This window comes from Chamaea fasciata, unplaced genomic scaffold, assembly GCF_029207755.1.
Source record: "Chamaea fasciata isolate MVZ Bird 193981 ecotype frontalis unplaced genomic scaffold, bChaFas1.0.hap1 SCAF_18, whole genome shotgun sequence".
NCBI lineage: Eukaryota > Metazoa > Chordata > Aves > Passeriformes > Sylviidae > Chamaea > Chamaea fasciata.
The window spans coordinates 171,518-191,329 of record NW_027094103.1 but is presented as its reverse complement, the minus strand read 5'-3'; the positions used below and the strand labels follow the sequence as shown (position 1 = coordinate 191,329).

Sequence of the window (19,812 nt, the reverse complement as noted above, 5' to 3'; positions counted from 1 at the left end):
TGGGTGCCAAGGAATAGCTCTGGAGTCCTTGGAAGATCCCCAAAAGGGGGAAGAGCTCAGGGCTGGGCAGGCATGGAGGCAGGATGGAGCAGCACTGCAGGCAGTTGTACTGGGGTGGGTTCTCTCACTCCCAGTGTGAGGCAGGCAGGGGGATGCTCTGCAGGATGCTCTCTCCTCTTTTCCCTCCCGTCACCCGGCTCACACCAGAGGCCACCCCGGAGTGACTGCACCGTGCTTCTGCTGCACCTGATGCCTGCTTCCCCCACAATCAGCCCTCTCTGGCTCCTCTGGACCTTGGGCAGGGGCGGGAGGGGCCTGAGCGCGGGGCCGGGGCCTCAGCGCCGGCGGCTGCAGGAGCCGCTCCGTCCGCAGGGGGCGCTGCACGGCGGGCCCGAACAGAGCGGTTCGGCTGGGCTCGGTTGCGTTCGGATGGATTTGGCTGCGTTCGGCTGAGTTTAGCTGAGCTGATTTCGGCTGCATTCATCTGGGCCAGCTGGCCGGAGTTCGAATAGATTTTTACTTCTATTAATTAAAGCTCTGATACCCTGGGCAGCAGCCCAAGGCTGCACCAAGGAAGCTACTGGAGATGTTTTATCTGTTCTGAAGGGAGCTATCCCAGATGACCCCAAGACTCCTCCCTGTCACCTCCTGAGGCTTTTGGATCTGTGATTTCAAGACCTTAAATCCCAGGTAGCAGACCCATTACTACTCCTGGGAAGCTGCCTGTGATGTTTTGCTCTCTGGTAGAAGCTCTCTGAGGATCCAGCTGAGACTTCTCCCAGTCATCTCACAGAGTCTTTACACTAATACTGATAAAGCATGACATTCTGAGTAGCAGTCCCAGACTCCTACAACCTGAGATGATTTTTTTTTTTTTAAATTTTTTTTTTTTGAACAAAAATGTATCTGCTGGAATCTCCATGCAACTTCTTGCAGGCATCTCCTAGTCTTTTCATCTCTAATTTAGGTGCTTGATATCCCAGGCAGCAGCCCCATACTCCTCTAGGGAAGCTGCCCAAGATGATTTATCTCTCTTTGTGGAAATTGCATCTGCTATGTTCCACACAGGGCACCTCCCATGTATCTGGGGTCCTTCTGTCGTTCATTTCAGCACCTGAAATCCCAAAGAGCAGCCCCAGATTTCTCCAGGGAAAGTATCCAAGATGATTCTTCTCTGTTCATGGGAACTACACCTTCAAGGACACACCCAAGACTCCTCCCAGGCATCTCCTGAAGGCTTTACACAGCTACTTTTGTCCCCTGAGAACCCAGTAGCAGCTCAAGGCTCCTCTAAGGAAAGCGGCCTGGGGTGACCATTTCTCATTTGGAATGATCTCTCTTCTGGGATCCACCTGAGATTCCTCCCACTTCTTACAGCGCCCTGTGGTCATGGGTAGCTGCTCCAGACTCCTCCCAGGGTGACCTCCAAGATGATCTTTCTCTTTTGGAGACTCTGTCTTGCATCTGTCTGATGCAACACTGTGGATCTTTGCAGCACTGTGGATCATGCACAGTCCTCTGGTCGAAGGCCCCAGATATGACTCTAGGGGCACTTCAAGGATCTTGGATTGTTTATAACACCTTCTAAGACATAAAAGCCTCGCCTCACATCAGCGTGGTTGAGCCAGTTATGCCCCATCAGAAGGGATGAAAACCCTCAGGCCATGGTGTGAATGTCCTGCTACTTTCCCAGGGCTGCGGGGCTTTAACTGGTCTGAGCCAGCTGTGTAAGGGAGCACATTGGCATGATGAAAAGCAGTATCCCACCTCCCTTCTCTGGCTCAAAGCCCAGCTTGCACCCTTCTCCCCGTGGGCTGTTCCCTTGTCAGCAAAGTGCTCAGGATGATTATGTGCTCCACGGCCTTCCCAACCACCAAGGTCAGGCCTGGAGATCCTCCTTTTCATCATTTTTGTTGAAGGACATCACATTTGCCAAGCCCCTGGTGAGCCAGGACTGCTGATAGATGATAAAAAAGACCACACGCTTAAAGGACAAGATGCTTTCTTAAAAGAATGCCTGTGCCAGTTAAAATAAAAAATATTTTTCTTTAGATTTAATTAAATTATTTCTCCCCTAAAATTATTTTCCACAACGGATGCACAGCTTGCAAGTGTTGCCCATAATTATGTAAAGACATTTTCCAGACTGAGAAATCCAAATATCTGTGTGCATGCTGTGGCTTCAGCCAGCTCAGTCCTCCTCCTCTGCTGCCCTCACAACGACACCATCACACAGCCACTACCTAGGGGTCTCTCTGTTAATGATTCATCAGTCACTTTTCCTCTTTCTGTGCTCTGTCCTACCTGTCTAATTCTTGGCCAGATTTCCTCTACTGATTCTCATCTGTAATTCAACTCATCTACCTGTCCATTCTCCCATGTTCACGTATCCCTGTTTGTTTGTGTCTCTTGATTGCATGTCAACCTGTGCCAGGATGATTTACAGGTAGTTTAGGGTTGGAGGAAAAACATTGAATCTTGGGGGGGTTTTTAAACATGGCATGGCTTTTGATACATTTTGATTTCTCCTAACACTGTTGTCATGGTTTATAAATTGTATTCTCCAAGATAGTACTCCCACTAAAACCATATGCCCCTCCCCTCTCCAACTGGAGATAAAAAGGGTAAAGATACCAGGTTGAGATAAGAACAATTCACTGGAAACAGCAAGGAGATAAGAAAATGGACAGTAGCAGCAACAATACTAATTTATTAACGTGGGAAAACTCCCCACTAATAGATACAACAGATGTTTTCTCAGCTGGAAGGAAGCTCTTCTCAGAAGACAGTCCCTTTCCCCTGCCCCCAGCAATGACGTGAGGTGTGTAAAATAACATCAGGGTCCTGGACACGCCCGCTCCTGGCTACTGCAAAAATGGCCTTTGTGCTGGCCAGAACCAGAACACCCTTCATGCAGGTAAGCTTACAGAAAAGGCATTGGACAGACCTGAAGTCCTCACGGGACCTTCCCAGGCTGCGTTCTGTTGTGCTCTGGCAGGGGTCGGTGACAGAGGAGATCTTATCAGATACAGCTTAGTCCTTGTTGCCTGAGCAGGAAAACGACTGGCTCCAGGCTGCCCAGAAACTACTTTGCCTCAGGGACTGTTGTGCTACCTCACACGGACAGTGCAGATTCCCCAGAGGAGGCAGAAATGGATCACACTCATTTGACACAGACCAATTTAACTTCTCAGGCTTGAACTGACAAAGAAACACTTTCCTCTTGTGCTCATTAAAGCCATGACTCCTGGAGCCCATCCCAGAGGACAGCCTCACCCACCATCCTGGCTCTGGCTCTGTGAAGAGTTTCAGGCAAGAACAAGCTCACCACAGCTCCTGCACTCTGAAACTCTTGGGGGTAAATCACACCTCGTGTAGAGGGTGAGGTGGTGTAAGGATGTTGTAACAAGGTGTGCTAAGGGCTGATAGTGATAAAGCTGTTCCAGGACATCAAGGTGTCCCTGCAGGCAGATTGGAATTAGGAAAATCAGAGGCACAAACTTCTGGAGAGAATGGAGAGAGGGACAGGCCAGGGACAGGTGCCAGTCACACCCTAAAGGGTGACCCTTTCTGCCACACCTCGGCCAAAGAGTCCCTTTGGTTAGCAGAAGGTGGTGGGCAGACAGGGCACTGACCAAAGGGGAGGAGAAATAAGGCTGTGACACATGGAAGCGGCTGACGACAATTGACAGAGAGACATGGACTCCATGAGTTGCACACATGAAGCCGTTTATTGATACACCTAGCTGAGTTTATATACCTTGTCATTATATAACAAGTAATATTGCCAAGTACATTGCTTAAGTCATGCCTCGCACTAACACAGGTATGTGCTGTCTTATCTAAGTTCTGCTTGCTAAGCATGTATCATACCAAGCACATGGCTGTCTCTTGCATTCCTATCTCAAACTCCTGCTTTCGGTTGCCAAGGCTTGCGGCCTACTAATGCTAACATGTCCATTTCTGTCATGAGCTGAACAGTGCTCCCAGTGCTCGGGATTCTGGCTGTATTCTCATAAGCAGCCCTCCCTCCTCTGGAGGTGCCAGCAGCAGAAGCTCTCAGGGCTGTGAACAAGTCAGGCCTCCTCATGTGTTGCGCCCCAACAGCCCCCTCTCTTAGTGCAGCACTCTCAGAAACTGCTGCTCTACCTGTGGTACATGCAGAGTTTTAGGGATGCAGTAGGACCTACAGACCATGACAACCCTCAGAGGGTCCCTTCACATGACTCTCAGGATAAAATAGTATCTCTCAGTACTAAGGTCACTGGAAGTCTGGCCCAAAGAGAAGGTTTCTACCTATTTTGTGCAAAAGCTCATCCATACCCAGAGCAATTCCTGATTCACCAGACCCCACAACTAGAGTAGTGCTGCTCAGCTGGAAATCCCTGACACTGGACCCTTTTATCCCTGAACCTTTCCTCACCAGAGGCTTTCCTGGGCAGCTAACACCTTTTCTCCAGCTTCTGTCTCCCCTGTAAAGTTTCTAGAAATGGAACAGTGTTTTCAAGCCATGGAAACCACCATGTTGCTGTAAGATCAGTCATCATCAGGTTTTGAAGGCTAAATACAAGTGAGTCCCATCTTCAACTTCTCTCAAGCCTAAGATCAATTTGTTTAACAGTCTTTCATCAAGGTACTTCCACAGTGAAATCTACCCAAAATCATGACAAAATCAACCCTGAAAACTGATCATTTCAAGCTTCGTGACTGCCTAGAAACAGACAGTTGAACAAGTGAACCAAAATCTTCTCTTGATCAGCAGGATGGTGCTTCTTTATTTGCATCAGTGGCTTCCCAGAGGGTTGAAGGAATGGTCATGTACAGCTGTGGAAGCATCAGGAGAAACAAAAAGCAGAATACTTCCAAAAGCAGCACATGATGATGGCTAAGCATGTATCCAGATTAGCAGTCTAGCAAAAGATCCCTGCATGTCAAGTGCAGCTTCTCAGGATATCCAGCTAACAGAGCAGGGAAGGATTGGAAGTGGGGGGCCGGGGGGAGGGGGGGGTGCATTGTGCAGGGATAAGGAGTGGGGTGAATAAACAGTCCGGTCTCAAGAGTGGAAGAAATCCATAAGCCATTAAGTGTTGAGGTTGGGAAGGTAAAGAACTGGGCAGGAATTATAACACACCCAGACAAGAAGGCAAAGAACAGCAAAGCCAGTCTGTCTCAGATGGGAGTCAAGAGCCTCTGGGAGAGGTGCCTCTACTTGAGAGGTACCAGAAGGGAGACTCAAAACCTGAACATGACTGCCAGCCTAGGAAGAGCCCGGGAAGTGTGAGAGTAATGGAAAGCCTGGCATTCTTCACCTTGAGTGTCATCACAGGGGATCTGGAAGCCTCACAGAAGAGGTGAACGCTGGTATCATGGGGTCTGGGTGTTGGGCAGTCTCCTTGGAGACACCTTCCCTGAAGACGAACTAGGAAGCAAGACAGAAGGAATCTGCGTGAGGGAAAATATTTCTCCTTCAGTTCAGTTTTAGAGCAAAGCTACCTTCTCTTCTAAGAGGTCTTCCATTAAACTCTGTGATCTTGTTGCAAATGCAACATTTTTCTCTAGAATTTTGTCAAATCTAAGGGATTTGTAATGACTTCTGTTCCAAGTCCCTGGCAGAGATGGGAACTCCTGAAAGTGAACACAACCCTTTTCACCTTTCTGGAGACCCCTTGGACAAACACAGATGCTGTTCAGACAAAAAAAAAAAAAGAAGCACTGGGGGAGTGAGGTGGAAATTTTCCTGATCCCCATGGGCAGGACAAACATGTCTCTGATTTCAGGACACCATAATTGGAGAAGAGTGTAATTCTCAGCAGAGAGTGACTCCAGGGCTTTAAGCAAAGCAATTAACTAACACTGTCCCATCCACTTACGCACTTGGCCTGGATGAAGTTCACAGCACAGTCTCAGACCTTCCAGTCAATAGATTAAAAATAGGCCAATAGATTACAGTTTTAAAAGCAGGAAGGGGAGAGGAATGGAGGGTTTGGTATGTGCAGGCATAAAGAATGGGCAAACAAACTGATGGATATGTGAGAAATTTAGCAGCCGTAAAAAGAACTGGGTTTTTTGGCAAAGCTTTTACAACCTGCACTGAAAATTGAACTAATATTTTTTTTCTTTTTTTTTTTTTTTTCTTATTTCTGAGGGGTTTTTTTGTCTTCTTACTTGGAGCATATCTTCAAATTCTTAAATGAAACCCCTTTCAACTTTAGGTTGTCTTAGGGAAAGGCTGGGGGAGAATAGTCATTGTTAAATAGAGAGGATTGTTTCTCTCTTAATTTCTTTACCCTGATCTTTTAGAGAGCAGATGTTGAACTTGCCCATGTTCTGCCCAGCTCATTACAGGCATCAAGAGCTGATTTATTTCCATCACAAGTTTCTCCATCTGAGACAGTCCATGATGTCTCCTTGTAACTGGTGAGCAGAGATCCAGGCTGAGACATGATTCATTAGCCAGCAGCAGTAAAGGATTTGGTGGGGAACCAGCTGCAGCCTGGAAATGCCTATTTCTCTCCCTTGACTATGACCAGCCCCAAGGACAAAGACATCATTGTCCCATCTCATATGAAAGTGCCAAAGCCATGATACTCTGGAGCAGTATCAGCCTCTGTGACATTTATGCACTGAATGTAACCCAGCCTTGTTCCCCTCGAGACCAAGGGAGAGTGAGTCAGGTTTCTCCATAGTTGCCCCTGCATTCTGCATGCCCAGCCCCTGCAGTCTGTGGGGTTTGCTGTTTCAGGCTGGCTGTGCAACAGAAGTCAACCCAAGTGAAGTTTATTCTGGTTGGAATCCCTGGTTCTCAGCACGTGCAAGTATTTCTCTTTGTCTTCTTCCTCTCTGTGTATGTCCTGAGTCATGGGCAATCTCTTCATTAGTGTACTTGTGAGTACTTACCATCAACCCCACCACCCTATGTACTATTTTCTCTGCAATTTTGACTTCCTGGAGACTTCCTGAATCCCAAAGACACTGGCCAATCTTTTGTCAAAAAGCCAGTCCATTTCCTCCACAGGTTGCCTCCTTCAGATGTACTTTTTCTTCTCATTTGGTTATACAGAATATTTCTTCCTTGCAATCATGGCGTATGATCACTAGCTGGCTGTGCGTTACCCCCTGAGCTACAGCAGCATCATGACCAGCACTCTGTCTGGGGGTCTGACAGTGGCCTCTAGGGTGAGTGGTTTCCTGGGCATTTCAGCACCTGTGTCTTTGATTTAGAGGCTGTCTTGCTGTGACTCTAATGTCATCAAGTGTTTCTTCTGTGACATCTCCCCCTGGATTACTCTTTCTTGCACAGATATTACACTTGTTGAGCTGGTGTGCTTTGTCCTGGTTGCCATTGCCATCCTCAGGTCCTGTGCATTACCCTGACCTCCTTTATTTCTATCATCTCCACTGAAGATGTACTACAGTACTGAAGATCCCATCTCTCAAGGCCAGTGAAGATCCTCCTCCACTTTTTCTTTCCATCTCATGATAGTAATTATTTGGTACTGCTCCACCATCTTCCTCCATGTCAAGCCATGCATCAAAGCTTCATTGGAACTGACTAAAACAGTCACTATCTTAAATACAGCTGTTACACCACTGCTAAGCCCCTTCATCTACACATTCAGAAACACAGAGGTGAAGAACATCTTGAAAAAGGCTTTACCTATGTAGACAAACAACTGTGTCCAAAGGTCTTGTCCGGGACTGTCTTCCCCAGTCTAGGAGAAAAGAAAAGCTTCAGAGACATCTCAGATTTCAAAGGAAGACTTCTGTTAGAAAGAGATGGAACTGTTCTCAGCTCTTAGCTAAGGTGATTGGCAATAATATAAATATTCATAATCTTCACAAACTTCACTTGCATCAACAAAAAGAATTTCACACATCAAACTGAAAATAACCACTACAACTGTCTAGAGGCAGAAAATTTACAGACTTCTGGCACAGTCATAACACAGCAACTGGCCACATCCAGCCCTCTGGTGTTCAGGACATGCCTTTGTTACACATCCAGAACACAATAAATGTGTGCCAGCAGCACAGCCTCACAGGTATCTTTGAAAATAAACCAAGTTGTCTTTCCAGAAGCCATTTGTGCTGCCAGATTGGCAGTGAGCTGCAACGACCGAGACATGGACTCAGACCAGCAGGGAATCTGAATCGTTTATTCAAAGAAACAAGCTGGTTTTACACACTTTTTCAAGGCACAGTATTTCCTTACTCAGTAATTCTTACTACTTGACCTATCCCATGTTGCCACATCAGCAACATGCTTTCTTAATGTCCTTCAATGGGGTGATCACGAACTGTTCACCCTTCTGTCAGCTTCAGGCAGGCTCTCCGTAAGGCTCTGCTGTGTGGCACCTCCTCCTCCTAAGGTCAGGTGGACACAAGTCTCTCTGTGCTGCCATGTGCTTCTGCAGGCATGTCCCAGAGCCTGCAGCTTAACTCCGTCTCATCTCTTCCCACTGTGAGCCCCTGTTACCACTGGAAGTTCAGGTGGTGATGGAAAGCTCTTTTTCCCTTTCCAAGTGGACCAACTGTGCTGTTTCTTTTGCTTCTGCCTCAGGCTGGAATTATAATTGTCTCTTCAGGCTATGAACCAAAATAATGGAAGCAGGTACCACGCCTTAGCCTTGCCTGTCCTCCTCTTGGAAAGCACAGTCTGCAGTTAGTGAAAGAAAAAATAAAAGTGGAGGAGGAAAAAAAAAGTAGCAATTCTAAATATCTGTCCTTTGATCATTCTCACCCTCAGAAGCTTCCAATTTTTTAACACTAATCTCATTTCCCTCTTCTTTCTTTTCTCCACCTTTTTATTTCCTGCTGACTTGTATTTTTACCCCTTGGCCCCGCTAGTAAAGTGCTGAGAGGAAAATGACTGAGGGGGTCTCTTCTACCTGATAGATTTATTTATGCAGCAAGAGCTGTCTTTGGACCAGGGCTGATGCTACCCACCCCCAAAGGCAATGGTAACCCAGGTTGTCATTAATTAGAGTGAAATGACACTGAATGACTTGTGTTTGTAAATATACACATGTAGGGTTTATTGTAAAAAAATGTGACTGTGTAGGCAAGTAGATATGTAGTCATCTTGGTTGTTATCTACAGTATCTATCTGACAAGAGTAGGAAGATCTCATCACCCATAGGCCTCAAAACAGACTTGGTCTTATCAGATCAGAGATTGGCTATTACACATCCAAAAGCTCTCATCCTCCATTTCAACAAAGCATACTGGCATCTCCACAAATGGGAGAATGTTTTGAATCATCATCCCTTCACAGTTCAGTCTCTCACAAGGGCCCTCCTGGTACCTGGGATGCAGGATGGCAAAGGAATGTTCTGCTCAATCCTGGACTTGTCTGTACTCCCAAAGCCCCTTCAGACCACAGGGCTTTGGATTACATCCCCAGACTACTGCTGTTGCCTCTGTCCCCACCAATCCTTACCCTGGGGCTCTGGGCATTGTCCGCAGAAGAGAAACCCCCACTAGCAGTGCAGAAGGAGCCTCTGGTCATTCCAGCACCCATCTGGGACACAATAGGAAGCTGGGGCTGTTTTTAAGATAGATTTTTCCTCTCTGACAGCAATCCTAATTAGTTTCTTGAATGCCCCTTGTTCTTTGCACCTGAACTAGCCACCTTTGGAGTCCTGCTTGAGTTGAGAAGGGAGGGCAGGAAGGAAGAGGAGACACCAGCTCTCTGAGCAAAGGGCAGGTGGCCCATCTCCAAGGCAGGTTCAGCACATGGTACAGTGGATTTAGGGCAAAGGGACATGGGCTTCCAAGCAAACAGTCACATCCAGTGCTGGTGGGTTCTCTGGCACACCTTCCTTGGCAGGGACAGAACTGGATATGGCTGTAGGCAAGCTTGGGCTCTCCGGGGGGCTGGTGGTGATGGCGGGGCTGGTGGGCAGGACAGTGCTGACTAGGGTGGGGCAGAAGCCCTGAATACCCATGCCCTTCCAGTGGGCAGAGGTTTGCCACTGGTTTGGGAGTGACTCTGATGCTTTGAGAGGCTACCTAGAACAGAAGCTAGACAGTGTTAAAGGAATAAAATAGGTATTTATTAAAAAGGCCTTTGAAGAATACACCTTGGGCAGTACAAGAGCCCGGCCATGGCTCCACCCAAGCTGGATGGGGGGTCACGAGTTTTTACACTTTTATAAGTTTTTTGGTCCATTTACATATTGGGGTTAATTGTCCAATTATAGCTTGAAGTTACCCATCCTCCCAGATTGCTCTCCTCAACTCGCTGTTATTTATACTTTTTGGGCCCAAAGATGCAACAGTGTCCTTGGTTCTCAGCCTGGAAAAGGACTGTTTTGTCTAGCTACACTGTGAAGAAAACTTGCTAACACTTTATACGAAGTTCAGAGTTATATACTAATGCAGTACAGGATCTGGAAAATATGAAAGCTAAAACTTAAGGCATCAGTCCCCAGGCAAGCATATTAGTGCCTCAAGCTGATCAAGAGCAGGGCCAGCACATGACCAGTCCCTGCTGTGTGCCCTGGTGCATCATCTCTGCAGTGTCCATGAGGAGGCCTGTCCCATGGGGATGCCAGGGCTCTTCTGGCCCAGCCAGAGCTCCATCTGAGAGAATGCCAGTGGCGGGGACGCCCAGCACTCCTCAGGCAGGGATGTGACTGTGTGAGAATCTTCCTCAGAGACTCTGTGTCAGAGCCTCCAGCTCTGCTCCAGCTTAGCAGTACAGGGCCACAGGGTGCCCTGGGTGTCCCAGGTCTGCAGTCCCTTTCCCTGAGGAGCAGCATTTGCTGGTGGGTGCTGGAGGTGGCCAGAATTGTGCTGCAGAGATGACATCGCAGGTGTGAAGGAGGGTCTAGCAGACCTCAGACCTGCCACAAGGGAGGCTGGGGATCGATCCTGACAGGAAATATGAGTACTAATGTCTTTACAAACGACTTGATGGGTGAGGGTCTTTAGCAGAAATAGGTGTTAATATCTCTACATCAAGGTGCAAGTTTCTTACTGAACCCAAACTATTTGACCCAGACAGTTTGAACTTCTGGTCTTCAATGGGTCCACACAAGTCTACTGCAGAACCCAGACAGTCTGAACTTCCAAACTTTGAGGGGAAATGTCTTGATACATATTCAAGAGGGAATATGTAGAAGGTGGTTCGGTAAGGCTGTACCTTCCTAGCTCCTCAGCCAATGGGGAAGGGAAGAAGGTAACATGCGGCCAGGAGTTTAGGATAAAAGGAGGCTGCATCCTCCAAACAGAGAGAAACCACACAGGAATATGTCCCAGTAGACTCTCTCCCTTTACTTGAATAAAGTTTCAGGACTCCTCTGTCTCCTTTATAGACACTGGCTTTTCATAGTGTGGCTTTTCTGCACAATCCTTAGCTGCTACAGAACCTCCTTCTTTTTCCTTTCTGGCCCGCACAGCTCCCTGCTCCACCTCTGTTCTGGGCCAGCCGGGGTTGCCTCCCTCTGCGCCAACTCCCCACAGCCACGTGCATTGGCTACTGCTGCTGCTGCTACTCCCTTTTGGGTGCTAGAACATTTTGCGTTCCAGTGCAAGCCCACAGCTTCAGAGAAGCTGGCCTTTTACTTGTTACAGGTCTTGTCACAGCATACAAAGCATCTCAAAGTCAGCGTTAACTTGGTGCCTAATGACAGTCCCTTGATGGTAGCCCTGGTAGCTGATCCCTTCCTCTCCCAAATTGCAATGAGGTCAGGCTTGCCTGTTCTTGGTTTAATTACCCTTCATTCAAAGATTCCCAGAGATTTTTTTTCATTCCTCCACTGTGCACAGTGATTCCTGGAGGGCTGCAGAAATGCTACAGCAGCAGCAGTAGTCTCCTCTGGGGTTTTTAGAGGGAAGACCCTCTCAGAGAGCTGTCCTGAGCCTTCCTGCAGCCAGATTTTACTCCTAAAAAAGACACAACTGAAAAGCTCCAATGATCAGTGACCTAGCTGAGCAGTGATCAAAAAAGCACTTTTTATCCCACTGAAGCCTAATAGTGATGTTTGTTGAAAAAACAGCGTCCCAATAAGTTCTCTTGTACCAAACACAAAAGTTTTGGCACAAAATAAGAGGCTTCTGATTAACTAAATAAAAATGTAAACAAGCAACAAGAGCAGACACTGCTTTGCCTTCTTGGGGCAGGAAGCCAGAATGTTCCTCTGTTCTGTAAAGGACATCCTTCTCACCAAAATAAAGAGCTCTGGGTTGCACCACAAGGCAGTCAGTGCTCACCAGGCTCTGACAGCAGTCCAGCCTGGGTGCTCAGATGAGTGCCTGCACTACTTCAGTGCACCCAAAAAGCATCTGGACCCCACCTGCTGTCTTGGTTTAGGAAGACAGGTATCTGCTAGGTAAAATTACAATCAGAGGCTCTTTGGCAAAGATTTGGGAAATAGGAATAGCAGTTCTTTACTAGTATGTAATACAAAGCAAACAAACACAAAAAAAAAACTTCCCCCCCACCAAACAACTACAGCATTAATGACAAACGACAACAGTACCAAGAACCTTGAGGGCTTTGTTTCACAAAACCCAGGGCAGTTTGGTTTCAGTGTCCCTGCAGGATCCTCAGAGCACCAAGCTGGAACAGTGGAAAAGTCCCGGGCTGGTCGCTGGGATGGCAGGGTGTCCCGGCAGGCAGGGGCAGGATGTCCCGGCAGCGCAGGGAGTGCAGGGTCACGCTGCAGCAAGAGGAGCAGCGCCGAAGAAGCTCGAAAGCGAGGCAGAAAAAGGGGCCCAGCTTCTGCTCGGCGTGTTTTGCGGCGGCTGAGATCCTCCAGGAGCGGCCGACACGCGTCTCCCGAACGCCGGAAGCAGAAAAGCACGCAGCTGCCTCAAGCTGTGTCTTTTACCTGCGTTATCTCCCCCTTCCACCTTTTGTCCATCTCTTTGTTTCAGCCAAGCACTCTCAAGTATCCAACACCTGGTCCCCTTGGCAACCCGTGGGGAAAAAATTCCCCAGAGAAAGAAGGAACAAACCCAACCCCCAACACCTGCCTCTCAGGAAATGTCTATATAACCTAAATATTATCCTAATTGGAGAAAAAAAAAAAAAGTGGTGTTTATGTTGAGCTACAGGAAATAGGAAGTTCTTAAGCTTCTGGAATAACAACTTGCATTTTATTATCCAAAACCACTGCAGAGTGCAAGCAGAGACAGGAGGCAAAGTGAATGTGGAACCCCACAAACCCTGCTCCATCCTGAGGAAACCTCTGTGGTGCTATGTCCAGGCTGAAACTCGGGGTAAATACATAAAGAATGTCACTGACACACAGAAGTAAATCAAGTACAGGCCACCAGGATTGCTCAGGCTCGAAGTAAGGGATGCATGAGGGGAGGGGGAACTGGGTTTGTTCATGCTGGAGTATCAAAGGCTTTGAGGATCCCAGTTGCTTGCCTTTAGAAGCACAAGCCTACAGAGAAGATAGGTGGACAGCGCTGGGTCTTAAGAGGTGCATGGTGATAGGACAAGAGTTGACGGGCACATGATAGAACATAGGGAATTCCAATTGGGTACACAAGAGAGAAAAACTGCCATAAGATGGGTGAGGTGCTGGAACAGGGCCCAGAGAGTCTTTGGGATCTCCATCCCTGGAGATACTAGAAGCTCAGACTAGAGGAGGACCTGAGCAACCACTTCTAATGGAATCTGCCTGGAGTGAGAGATTTCTCTGGAGACCTCTGAAGGTTCCTTCCCACCTACATTGTTCTGTGATACACTCAGCAGCAGTGACAGCACAGACTTGGGAAGAAAACTTTCAATAGACTTCAATGAAACCAAGTGGATGACCACAGCCCTGCCCATGGCTGAGAGGAACACCCCATAAGAAAGGGAGAGGAGAACAGAGGCTTGGTGTGCTAGGAGGTAACTGATGACAAACCTAGCCCACTCTCTAGATTTCTCATTGTACTCCACATCTTTGTGTGGGAGGGTTGTTTAGTTCTGCTTGGAGGACAACTTGTAAGAGTCTACTAGGTACACAAAGCAGATGTCTTCTCTCCACCTCATCCTGAGCAGTTCTGGCTAAGTGCAGACAGTCGGCCCAGTGCCCCTAGGCTGCAGGGGGCCAACTGTGGAGTCCCCTCATGCCCTCCTTCCACAGTCCATCTTGCTTTTCCAACTGCTGGGCCAGTGGAGGACATGCCTCACTTGGTGAGGCGGTTGGAGAACAAATGACCAGCAGGAAATGTGTCGCTGGAAGGTTTGAAGCAGTGGCAGCAAGTGAGAAACTTGTGTGGAAAGAAAAACTGTCCAGCTTGCACATGAGGACAGATTTGCTTGTCTCTCTGCAACGCTGACAATCCACCAGGTAAGGTCTGTGTTTCCAAACAGCTTCTTCACAAAGTAAATTAATTACCTTGGAAGAGACCTCTGGAGGTCTTCTGCTCCAAGCCCCTTTTCTCAAAGCTGGGCCTTCAGTTCTGACACAACACCATGACTGGATGTCATTCCCTGGCAGAATGCAGAGCTTCTGGGCTCCCACACAGGGACCACAGCGACCCAAACTCAGGGGACAGTGCCTGCCGCCAGGAGCTTCGGCATCCCGCCAGGACAGGGACCCAGCTCTGTCCCCTGGCTCCGCGGGCTGGGCTCCCCGCCCGACCCCTGGGCAGCGCCAGCGGCTGCAGGAGCCGCCCGGTCTGCAGGACAGCGCCGACCGGCTCGAGCGGAGCGGTTCGGCTGCGTTCGGCTGCGTTCGGCTGGGCCGTGCTGGATTCGGCTGCGTTTGGCTGCGTTCGGCTGCGTTCGGCTGGGCCATGCTGGATTCGGCTGCGTTTGGCTGCGTTCGGCTGCGTTCGGCTGGGCCGTGCTGGATTCGGCTGCGTTCGGCTGGGCTCACCTCAGGGAGTGGCTCATGGCCAGTTTGTAGTCAGGAGGGTGTCTTATCTCCTGGCCAGACAGGGAGGGAGGGTTATCCCCTGGACAGACTGGCACAGGTGCCCGAAGGCTTTTCCTTTCTCCCGCAGCTCTGAGCACGACCCCGTGCCAGCAGGCCTCGGGAGCCAATTCTGGAAAGGGATTCCGTGCTGTGGCAGGGCCTGGAGTCCAGCTGTGTCCTCCATCCCTCTGCCTCTCCTCCTTGTGCCAGGTTGGCAAGCTAACTCCAGCTCCAAGAATCTCCATGTATGAGGTCACCCGAGGTGCTTCTGCCCTGTGCAGAACTTGGCCGACTTGTTAAGGCTTCTGGTGACACACTGTGCCAGGAAGGAGTCACCACTTGCTGCCAGGACATGCCTGCAATGAAAGCAGAGCTCTCTCTGCCCGAGCTATGGTTTGTGCCTCAGTCACCACTTCAGCTTGAGGACCTGTCAGGTTACATCATCACTAACTGGAATATGAGTGAAACAGGAGTCAGATCTGCTCACAGCTTCTCCGGTGTTCCTGCCACAGAACTCAGGAAGCCCATGTTCCTGCATAACCCTGAACTACATCCTTGCAGGTGGAGGTGCATGGCAATGCTTGAGGGGTTCCTCCTGTGTTTTTATTTGTGCTTTCCAAGAAAAACGGCCAGTTCTGCTTTGCCATTATGTGAATCCAAAAGAAAGTGATGAAAAATAGTCCTTTCCTTTTCTGGAGAACCTCTGGCCACAGGGCACAGGAAACTATCAGAGTGTCAGCCCCAATTCATGAGGTAACTCTGCATGTGGTGTGGCCACATGGCAGAGGCAGTCCTGAAGCTTGAGAGCCTGTGAAGCTGTTCTGGCCCTCCAAAATGACTGACATGGACACAAGGACAAATTAAAGCAAAGTTGTACCATGCTATGAGTATCCAAATAAAAGCATGCAGCCTCCTGACCAGCATTGCCCTTTTTTCAGGGATGCTCCAGTGGCAGATTTCTGGAAGAGCAGCTGGATTTGCTAATTAACTTGGTGGTTTCTTGGCCAGATTCACTCCTTGACCGTGGGCTCCTACTGCTCACAAAACTTTGGTGCTTCTGCAGAGTCACCATTCCTGATGGCTGTGCTGGACCAGGCATAGGCACGTTTTCTCTCTGTCTTGGTTTGGGAAGACAGGTATCTGCCAGGTAATAAAGAAAAACAACTGCAGTTTCCTTTGGAATGGAGAGTGTAAACCCCCCCCCTCCACCCCCTTTTTTTCTTTTTCGATTATAAATTACAATCACAGGCTCTTAGGCAAAGATTTGGGAAATAGGAATAGCAGTTCTTTACTAGTATGTATTACAAAGCAAACAAACACAAAAAAACCCCACCAAACAACTACAGCATTAATAACAAACGAAAACAGTACCAAGAACCTTGAGGGCTTTGTTTCACAAAACCCAGGGCAGTTTGGTTTCGGTGTCCCTGCAGGATCCTCAGAGCACCAAGCAGTGGAAAAGTCCCGGGCTGGTAGCTGGGATGGCAGGGTGTCCCGGCAGGCAGGGGCAGGATGTCCTGGCAGCGCAGGGGGTGCAGGGTCACGCTGCAGCAAGAGGTGCACCGCCGGAGAAGCCGAAGGCGAGGCAGGGCCAGCCCAGCTCCCGCAGGTGGCAGAGAAAACTCAGGATTCAGGCCGAACCGGTGATAGTAGATTTCCCAGGACTGGATCCCTTTGGCCACAGTGAAACTCTTCCAGCCAGCAACAGCCGTTTTCTCTCTCCCCGAATGCGAATGCGAACGCCGGAAAAAAAGAAGAGCCCAGAGCCCACAGCTGCCTCAAGCTCTGTTTTTTACCTGCGTTATCTCCCCCTTCCACCTTTGTCCACCTCTTTGTTTCAGTTAAGTACTCTCAAGTATCCAACACTTGGTCTCCTTGGTAACTTATGAGGAAAAAATTCTTTAGAGAAAGAAGGAACAAACCTAATCCCCAACAGTCTCAAACATTCTGATTTACAACAGGAAAGATACGACTGGAGGAGAGTGTCCCATGGAGGTTAGGCAGTGCCTTCTTAGCCAATTTCTTGCTCCCCCGAGTTTCATGCTCAGTTCCCTCTTCCAGCTCGCTTCCTGCAGGAGGGGTGAAATGGCTGGCTGTGGATGCATGAACAAAACAGCACAAAAAGTCAAGTTTACAAAAAGGCTTGTACCAGGTTAACTAGAAAAAAAAATGGATTGGGCCCACTCACTCTCTTTTCTCTCCCTTTCTTTGTCACTTTCTTTGTCTCACAACCCCAGCTCCGGACCACCCATGTGGCAAGACCAAGATGGGATCTAGATACTGATGATAATCTCTGTTCTCTCTCTCCCTCTTCTGTGTTTATTTCTCTCCTGGGCAAACACACTTACCTTATTCCACCCCATACTCTGTACTGAACTTCATTGTGCAAGTGGGAAGTTTATGGGAATGTGTTGTAGCTTGTTAGCAAACACCTTGTGGAAGTGTGTTACAAGAATTTACAGGCTTGATGGCCAACACCTTTTGAGTTTAAGCAATGGGCTGGTTACCAGAGTTACAGTGACTGTACAGTGAAACAGGAGTTCCTGAGACGTGTCCAGTGGCTTTGTTCAGCCTGGTGAGAATTTATGCTGAACATCATTCCCCTGACCAGTGGGTCATGACAACAGCAGCACAGGCCTAGGCTACTATCTTTGGCCAGGAGACAAGGAAGCTCCTGAGTTGATTTTCTTTTTAGAATCCCTTGTATCAGCAGCATGCCATGTCTCCTGGACTCACTCCATTAATTGTTGCTCTGTGTAACTGCCCTGCTTTGTTACTGCTGATAACCTTTAACAGTCTGGGACACAGCTGGCCACATCCTGCTGCTGGCCAACATCTGCAGAGGCTCTGTGGTGTGACTGTTCCTGAGGCTTGCCCTCTGTAGAAATTGCTGGAATTCCTGCCTTGTCTCATGGCTGGACTAAAAATGAGAGCCAAGACAGCAATTTCATTGGACTGAGCCAGTAGAAGACCAGACTCAGTTGCACCAGACTCAGCTCCAGTGGGAAAGAGAAATTCACTAGGGCTCAAGGCCATCTGAAATTAGCTGCTTCCTTTACCAAAACCAGGCAAACTGGCTTTACTGGGATTTGCATGGAGTTCAAGGAGGAATCCTTAAGTTTTTAAGGTTGTCCTGCACTCATACACCTTTGCTGAGCTGTACAATGATGTGGACATGGTGTGGATACTGCAGGCCAGGATGCACGGGCTGCAGCCCTGCCAGCCCCTATGGGTGTTTGGGGTGGAGCTGGCTGTGTGCCAGGCCCTGCTCTGCCACCTAGGAGGAACAACCACAGACATGCTTGTTTGCCTGACTTTGCAGTAAATGATTCACCCAGTGCCATACACACTTCCCACTGCAGGCACCAAACCTTCCCAGCATTTGTCACAGGCAGAGAGCTCAGTCATATCTGTTGTACACAATGGGAAGGAAATCTGAAGCATGTGGGCATTTTTTCTCTTATCAAAATGCTTTCGTCCCTTCATCTCATTTCCAAATAGATGAAAATACCAGCCCACAGTTTTACTTGGACATTGAAAGAAAAGCGACTCTGCTTTCCAGAAATGCCTCAACCCCATGACCTTTCCTCTCCCCAGCATGCCAGCCCACAGCTCCTGCCAAACCCACACACATGCTGGGAAAGGGGTCCCTGCTCTGAGTTGCTGCTCCTCCAGCTCTTGGTAAACCCAGCTCCTGCTGACTCATCACTCATCTGACCTTCACCTGGAGTGCAGTGATATGCATCAGTCAGGTACCACTCCTTGCAGAGCTGCTTCCTCCTGGGTAGTTTCCATAATTTAAAGGGACATGTTTACCAGGGCAGTAAAGCCAGTTGCTCCCAAGATCACGATGGCATGGGGAAATGCCTAGGGGCTAAGGGAAAACAGGAAATGGTAGGAATTTCCTCCTACCATCAGTATCCTCTTACCTTGTGGTGGTTTGGGGGTGATTTTCTTTGTGTTCCTTTTATCTTGGGGCTTTCTGTATTTTCCTATAGGCAAAGCTGGTTATTCACTGCTGGAAGCAAGGCACGCCTCCTTGTTGAGGGTGGAGGTTGTCTAGTCCCTGGCTCAAGCAGGGTCACCCACACAGGGCTGCTGAGGGCCTTCAGGGTGCTCTTTCACTCTTGGGAAAGATCTTGAGGAGGCTGCAGCTGTGGCTGAGGACCCAAAGCAGGAGATGGCTCCTGTGAGCTGCAGGACCCACAGATGTGCAGAGCCTGACCATCCTCATTGTCCCTAAAGCCCAGACTCACACTGAAAATACCTGATGGAGCCAGCTGTGCTTCTGCAATGAGACTGTGGCAAGAGAGAAGAAAATTCTGCCTCTGTAGTCCCTTCCTCCTATAAAATTGTATTAAACACTATATCCTAGAGGGATGGCTCTTGAAGAACTCTGGGCAGATGCTACATGATGACAACCAGCACAGCCTTCCCAGAGCCTGGGGCCAGGCATGTGGGCTGTCCTTGCCCAGGGTGGCCTGAGCACCCATGGGCACCAGTGCCACCCCAGCCTGAACCAGTGCTCTCTCTAAAGCCAGGACTGCAGGGTGCAGGTGAGTTAAGCCCACCACCCTGGCCTCTGGCCCAACAGGGTAGCCAGGGAGCAGGCAAATGCCACAAAAGCAGCAGAAGAGCCTGACTCCCACCACATCACAGTGCCACCATCTCCATCAGGCTGATGGAAAGCCTGAGCAGCCTGATGCAGCAGGCTGGGGCACTCCTGGCTGCTATGTGTTTAGGGTCCCCACGCAAGTGTGATAGGGTGGTACTGGCGTGGGGTCTTGGTGCCAAAGGATGGGATCCAGATGTGACAAAGATGTCACATGGGGCCACAGCTTGACCCAGGCTCTCCTAGGCAGTGACTGGGGAGCCTCAAATGGAACATGGCATGCAGAAGAAGGAGGGAAAAAATTGCTTCACCAGCCCACTTCTGCACTCGTGCTGA

The 19,812-nt window shown here is 48.9% G+C and overlaps 1 pseudogene; it reads left to right on the top strand.

The window, feature by feature from the left end:
- The first annotated feature begins 2,811 nt into the window (after nt 1-2,811).
- Nucleotides 2,812-7,665, top strand: LOC136298925 (olfactory receptor 6F1-like; annotated as a pseudogene).
- The last annotated feature ends 12,147 nt before the right edge of the window (nt 7,666-19,812 follow it).